Genomic DNA, 7,158 nt, shown 5'->3' on the forward strand with positions numbered 1-7,158 from the left:
TAATACTAATACTACTACTAATGATAATAATAATAAATAAATAACAACAATAATAACAAATAATACTAATCATAAATAATAATACATATTCTAGTGCTGCTCCTTATTCCCTCATGTGAGCAACATCATTTGCGTTTATCAATATTAATGTTGAGCTAAAAAGGCAACCACACCATATGATCTGCAAATATAATGCCCCGCCTTATCAATTCATAACACAGAGCAGCTAAACTGTCAGAAAAATCTGAAGTCACACTTAACCGAGCCCGGTGCCTACTATTAAGATGGCTCGACATAACAGGACGGCTGCCAATAATTGTACATAAAGATATGGAAAAGCCACAGTCCGGCCATGAATATTTCATGAATTCCAACACAAAGAGCATGCTAAAAGGATCAAAGAGAAAAACGGGAGAGGAGTCAACGTGAACATCCAAACAATATGCAAGAATCCCGACAGTATAGGTCACATGCAAAAAGACTGGGGTCACACTGAAATTGTCCATCAGTCAGACAAGCAGAACTGATTTGGATGCTAAATAATGGTTTAGATATTCAAAAATTCCATATATATGCGAAAGGCTTCAGTGCACCCTGGATCTGGCCTATCAGAGGAGTGCTCAGCCACCACACTCCCTCATGCACACCCACACTATACACCTCTAAGCCTAGGACTTACACACACACTCTCACACACACATGCACGCGGGCAGACTTCCACATGCAAACATGCACATACTGTAGACTCACACACCCATTAAGTTAAAGAGACATAAATGCAAACACATATGTCCACATAACCCAAATATCAAAGAAGGAGTTGCAACTGTAAGTATTACTTACTATAAAGTCATAGTAAGTAATACTTGTGAGTCATAAAATGTTACATTTACATCTTTACCAAAAAACTGCTGCAATTATCACCACAAAATTACAATTCTCGGTAAAATTAGTGCTTATAGATGTACCAGAAGCTATGGAGCAGTTGTGTTGGAAAATTATGTTTAACAAGCACGACCTCACAAACTATATACTCACTTTTAGGTCACACTGCACACATACACACACACACTCCCTGCCACACCTACAAGGTGTGGCAGGGAGTGTGTGTAAGAGTGTATACAGTCAGGCAGAGAACAGGAGAAAAAAGAAAAGCTCAAGTTTGCACTGTGTATAGGAACAAGTGAATACGTGTGTGTGTGTGAGAGTGTGTGATAAAAGAGTGAGGAACAGAAAAGAAAATGATATGACACTTGTACATGCTTGTTTGTTGTTAACTTTTAAGCAGAGTAAAAGTCCATCAACCGAAAAAAAACTGTCACTGTCACCAAAAAATGTCCTCCTCCTTTGTTGTGTGTGTACTTGAAAACATAATACATGCTAAATTTATACAGGAGCGTGTTATTAAAAAAATACAACGTGGTGCCAGAATTATATTGTGATCTGGTGTTCATTCAAAGGGGCCGGGTTGTTGTGATTGTCATATGCCACATGCTATTGAAATTTATTTTTCATGTTTCTCATCTCATTGAATGTCAAACATCTCTCATTGAAGGAGCCAAATCCATCTGATGATTTTCCTCCACCCCACTCAAATGGAAATGGTGCAAGTGACAAAACAGAGGTATTAACATAATAAAGGAATTCGACTTACAAAAACCACAACATCTGCCGGGCTGCAGAGAGTAATGGAGAACATTTCTTTGAATCCAATTGATGGATCTGATGGCGCTTAGACAGTCATTCAAACCATCATGTCTCAGGAGAGGCCAATAATAGGAACAACACAGGATTAATCTCAACATTCTTGACTCAGACGAGACAAAATATGCATGGGCCTGCAGATCTGAAAAGATGCTGTTATAAACAAATTTGTTTGAGGGTGAGAACTTTTTTTTCATGTTTACTTGGAAAGCTGGAATACAGGGTTTAGTGTGAGGGAATAAGAGAGGCCTGGGGAAACAACAAGTAACAAAAGATAGCCATTATATGTTTTTGAACTAAAGAAAAGGAGGAAAAGGGGCAGAATGTTTGGTAAAGTGCTCAGTTTGTTGAGCCGTGCAATATACCACATCAACAACACAATTTCACACACAAAATGTCTAACACGGCCTCTAAAAACGAGTTCTATAACTGCTACTGAAATTGTCAACAGGCCTGATTATCAATGAACTAATGTTTTGAGTTTGATGATCTGTTGCGATCACATGCTGCAGGAAATGAGCAAGATATTGTCACTAGTCAGTACAACGTCTTGATTTTGACTTGACCAATAATAGACAACGCGGAGGATCACGTGTGTTTGTGTGTGAACCATAGTCGGTACGTTTACATGCACTCACTAGATAAACTACTGTATGTCCAGCCTTCTAATCGCAGACTCCTGCCTTAAATTCTGTTCATGTTTCATTCTGGTGATACTGAATGTCTTTTTGATGCTGCGGACGGCTCGGCCTGATGACTTATGACAGAAGAAGGAAATCAAAGTGAATAACAGACGCCTTAATGCGGGACTAATATGGCCGAGGAGGGCGTGTACAACGACTTGAGTCTGACAGACAGATGACTCCTCGTGAGCTGACCTCCAAGACAAAGGTTTAATAATAAATACACATTGTCTGAATTAAAAAGAAGCCGTTCTACATTTTTAATGTAAATGTATTTCTGCATGTAATTAAAAATGAATGATCAAGGGGTTCACCTCTGTGGACTCTGAGGCCCTTGCGTGTGTGATTGACGACGGGGGACAAGGGGAATGAGAGCCCAGTGAGTGGGTAAGGCCAGAGTGGAAGGCAGGAGGGGTGAGTGAGGAGAGAGAGAGAGAGAGAGAGAGAGAGAGAGAGAGAGAGAGAGAGAGAGAGAGAGAGAGAGAGAGAGAGAGAGAGAGAGAGAGATAGATTGTCAACTGTGTGTGCGAGCTCCTCTTGATGGGAACAACATTACTGATGGGAAACTAAAATGAAATTGCAGCGAGCGGTGGACAGGAATTAGGGCCTGACCTGCACGGGTCTGAGGGTAACATGGAGGCTATCACATTAACCTGACAGCCGCTCCTTTAATAGGGTCCAGGGCTTAAACTGATATATCAATTTCCCTCTATGTGCACGACTTCAAAGGCCAGAGCTCATTCTTGCCGCTCGCAGTGACCCGCCCCACTCCCCACCCATCAATCTCTCGCCGCCGCGGGCGTCGTCACCTCCAGCAGGAGACGAGCCGAGGACAAAGATCAACTCGACGAACTCCAGCCAATCAGCAGCGCTGTCTTACCTGTCAGATTGCACCTTTGACTCGTCGTCGCTTTGTTAGTTTGGCGGATGGTGCGGTGTGTATCAGGTCTCGTTCAAAGGTGGGAAAAGGCAAAGCAACACAGGAAATTTGTTTCAACATGCAGATCGATTAAAAGCGATGCCGTTTCAGTCTGTGTCAGTTTCAGGGAGCATTTCTAATTAGAACTAATCTGACAAACATTCGTTCATCTCAGCGTGCTAAGATCACAATAATTACCCTTGTCACGCTAAATATGCACTTTAGCGACACAAAAACCGTGGCGTTTACCTCTTGTGACAGCTGCAGAGATAAAGATTCAGCAGAAGCACGGTGGCAGAAACTCTTGAATTCATCTCTAGTGTTTGTATAGAAACGGCTGTTTCCAACAACAGAGATGCAAGCGACTCCTTTCTGCTCGCTAAGCTCTTTGTTCTCAGAAATCATATCAAAAAGCCTCTCTCGCAGTGCAAGCCCTCCAGGGTTCTGATGTCACTTCCACTGTAACACTCCGCTGATGACTGACATATGCTTCACATGGGTGCGAAGAGGAGGAAAAAAAAAACATACACACACCCTTTTGGTTTCAGCCGACATTTCCGACTTTACGCTAACTTGTTTTGTCAAAACAATTCCAGGAGAAATTAAACGACACGATACCCGAGTCAAACCTGGAGCCTAGATCTGCCACAACAAATCTAATCCAGTTGAGCAGCACTCTGTGTTGTGCTGTCCTCTGAGTGTGTGTTTCTCTTGTAGCAAAGCTAAGGTTTCAGGAAGTTTTAGGCCTGGAGTCAGTCATCAGAGGGTGAACCGCGACGCAAAAACAAAGGCTCTGATAGCGGCTGATAAGGCCTGCGTATTAAGTTTGGGAAAGACTTTCACGCGTCACGCTGAGTGAGCGGACTTTCATTGGCGAAATATATATAAGTGGTCGACTTCATGAAGGCGTTAGAGGCCTGAGAGCATGTTTAAATAAGGGGGCGGAGACTTTGAAGGAGCGGAATTAAGCGCCATTAGACGAGACGGAGGGGAGTCGTGTATCTCCATCGCAGCGATCAGAGTCGTCATTTAGGCGCAGAACAAAAAGATGGCAAATATTTTTAGGGGGGTGGAGGAAAGTGTGTGTGTGTAGTGAGTTGCGGAGTTAAACCCAACGCGCCAAAAGAGCCCCGTTGCCGTTGGTGTGGGCTACCAGTTTGTGGCGCGTAGCAGCCGAGATCTATGAATACAGATCAGGAGGAGATGTGAGGGAATTTTACAGCAGGTATTGTCTGTCACTCACCCCGTCTGTCTGTGTGATCACTGCCTCCTCGGCGGCTGTTTCATCTTCCACTCTCTTCCACTCACTCACTCACACACTCACTCACACACACACAGACACACATAGATACATACACTCCTCCCCCCAGCTCCACCAAAGCAGACCTGGTGCTATAGTGTGCCCTTGCCAAAAAGTGACAGGTGCTTCAATAGGAAATCCAAAAATCAAAGGCCCATTATTCCTATTATGCGTTATGATGCTCTGCTTATGTCTGGCTTTGTATAACTTACTGACATCTGGATCTGACTGGGAATATAGCCGACATCTTATACAGCGTGAAATAAAATTGCAACCGTGGCGTGAAAATTTAAACATTTCGACTTTTTTGTATACATAGCATGTGCGGATGTAATGTTTATTTCCATTCTCAGACTCTTTTTTTTGTTCTTGTTCTCACAGTGGGGGAGACATAGTTTGGCGGTTGTGCGTGCGCATCGCCCGGAGCCCTTTAACACACACTGTGAATTCTGCCTGCAGTGAACATAAACACAGATTTTACGGCAAAAATATACCGCGTCGTATACACACACACACCCACACACACACACACACACACACACACACATACATACAGACACAGACTTGAATCGCTTGTTTAACAGCTCAAGCTTTGCTGCATCTCTACAACACACGCCGCCGCCGCCGCCTCCCAGAAAGCAAACACTTAGATAAGTTGGGCCGATCAACTCTGAGTGAAACGCAGAACAAAAAAAGGCTGGCGGCCTTCTCGCGCGCAGTCAATCTGCTTGAACAAGTGTTTGCTTTTTGCATGGGAGTGTCAGTGTTGATTTCAAGCATCGGGAGAGTCAAACACACATAAAACTGCCCCGGCTGCTGCTCAATCACGGGCCGCTCTGCAAATGGAAAGCCCAGCACGCCGCAGCCTCCAATCAGCTAAGTGTGGCTGGGGCAGCAGCTGTTGCGCGGTGGATGGAGTGTGTCGTTAATTCTGTAAATATAGCTTTCCTCGTGTGTCTGAGAATCACACGCGCTCGGGCTGCATTTAGGCCAGATGAACGACGGCTTCCCCCAACGTCTCGTTAAATAAAAAAAACACCCCAAAAACTCAATGACTCAACAGGAAATTCAAACGCCTCTTTTGTGGAAAGTACACGGTTTTCCTGCCTCGCTACAAGGTTTTCAAATGTAAAGAGGAAGGCGCTTGTATTTCAAACAAATGGAAGTAATTGTTGTCTGTTCATGTTCCAGTTGTACTCCGTTTTTACCCGAGCCAAACAACAGTCTGGCGCTTTGGCTGAGGCAGGGCGAGCGCTCAAACTTGATGGTTTAGCACTTGTATTGTTGTTTAAAGTTGGAGCGGAGAGCGAGGCGACCCGACTTTCCCCGCTCGTCTTTTCTCTCCGGGCTATCAATAATCTTTTCCCTGACACATTATTTGCCGGGTTGGAGGAGAATAGGGCTCAGCACGGTCAGTGGTTCGCCACAAAGGGCCTGTGGAAGCTGGCGACGGCGGCATGCGTGGGCCATGAATTCACCCTGGGACGCTGCCAGGATGTTGCTGTTTTTCAAGGGGGCCGGCGACTGGGCCTCCACACAATAAACATGGAGTCTGTGCAAAGAAGGAAACAAAACAAAAGAGCCGGAATTCGAAAACAGTCATGCATCAGGCGCTGTTATACTCATACAGCGACGGTTTGCTCTTGTACGGATTCAAACGTGTTAAATGAAATAGTTTGGGTTTAACCTCCACCTATTGTTCGCCCATTATCCCCACTGCGACATTTTCCCTTTATGAGCATTTACGCTGATGTGAGGACTCGTTTTTACACATGGATTCCCTGTGAATTTGCACAGCTCGGGTCTGTTGGGGGAAATTAAATAACCTGAGGATTGAGCTACTTTACGAAGCCCAATTAACATATTCGCCTCTAGAGGAAAATATCGCCTGAAGTTGAATGGACGGCAATTTTACGCATGGATTTTTTTCTCTTCTTCTTCTGCTTCTTCTTCTTCTTCCCCCCCTCCTCCTCCTCCTCCCTCCATCTTAATTCTTAGAGCTTTCAATAATAGATGTCTTTAACGTTCTGTGCTGAAGCGGAAGGTAGTTGGATTCCCCCGGTCGGACGCTATTCTCAACGCTGACAAATGACGTGTCACCTTGAAATACAGACATATGGACACATGGACATGTTTTGTCTCCAGCTCAGACCTCCGTCTTGGCTTTTTATGTGTCATTCCAAAGAGCAAGATGCAAGTTTGGAGCTCCCCGTGTTTGTGGTGATTTTTTTACGGCGACACTGTCACATACAGGCCTTTTATAGTAGATTATATTTTGGTATGTTTAACCGCTTTATATTTTAGTCATGTTTTGACCGCTGTGATTTTGGACAGAGCTCCATTCCTGACGGTAATTTCCTTCAGTCCCTCCCTTTTTTGCGTGACTAATCCAAGATATCCATTTTGGTTAAGCCTGCAATATGTTCCTCCGACTCCAAAGTTAGTGCTTTTAATTACTGCTACACACGCATAAAACGCTAGAGAAATTCCACGTCCAATCTTGGCACGTCCCTCTCCAAATCCCACCGTTGACAAAGATCAAAAGTATTATA

This window comes from Genypterus blacodes, unplaced genomic scaffold, assembly GCF_046128005.1.
Source record: "Genypterus blacodes isolate CSIRO-AG114 ecotype Tasmania unplaced genomic scaffold, CSIRO-AGI_Gbla_v1 ptg000067l_1, whole genome shotgun sequence".
NCBI lineage: Eukaryota > Metazoa > Chordata > Actinopteri > Ophidiiformes > Ophidiidae > Genypterus > Genypterus blacodes.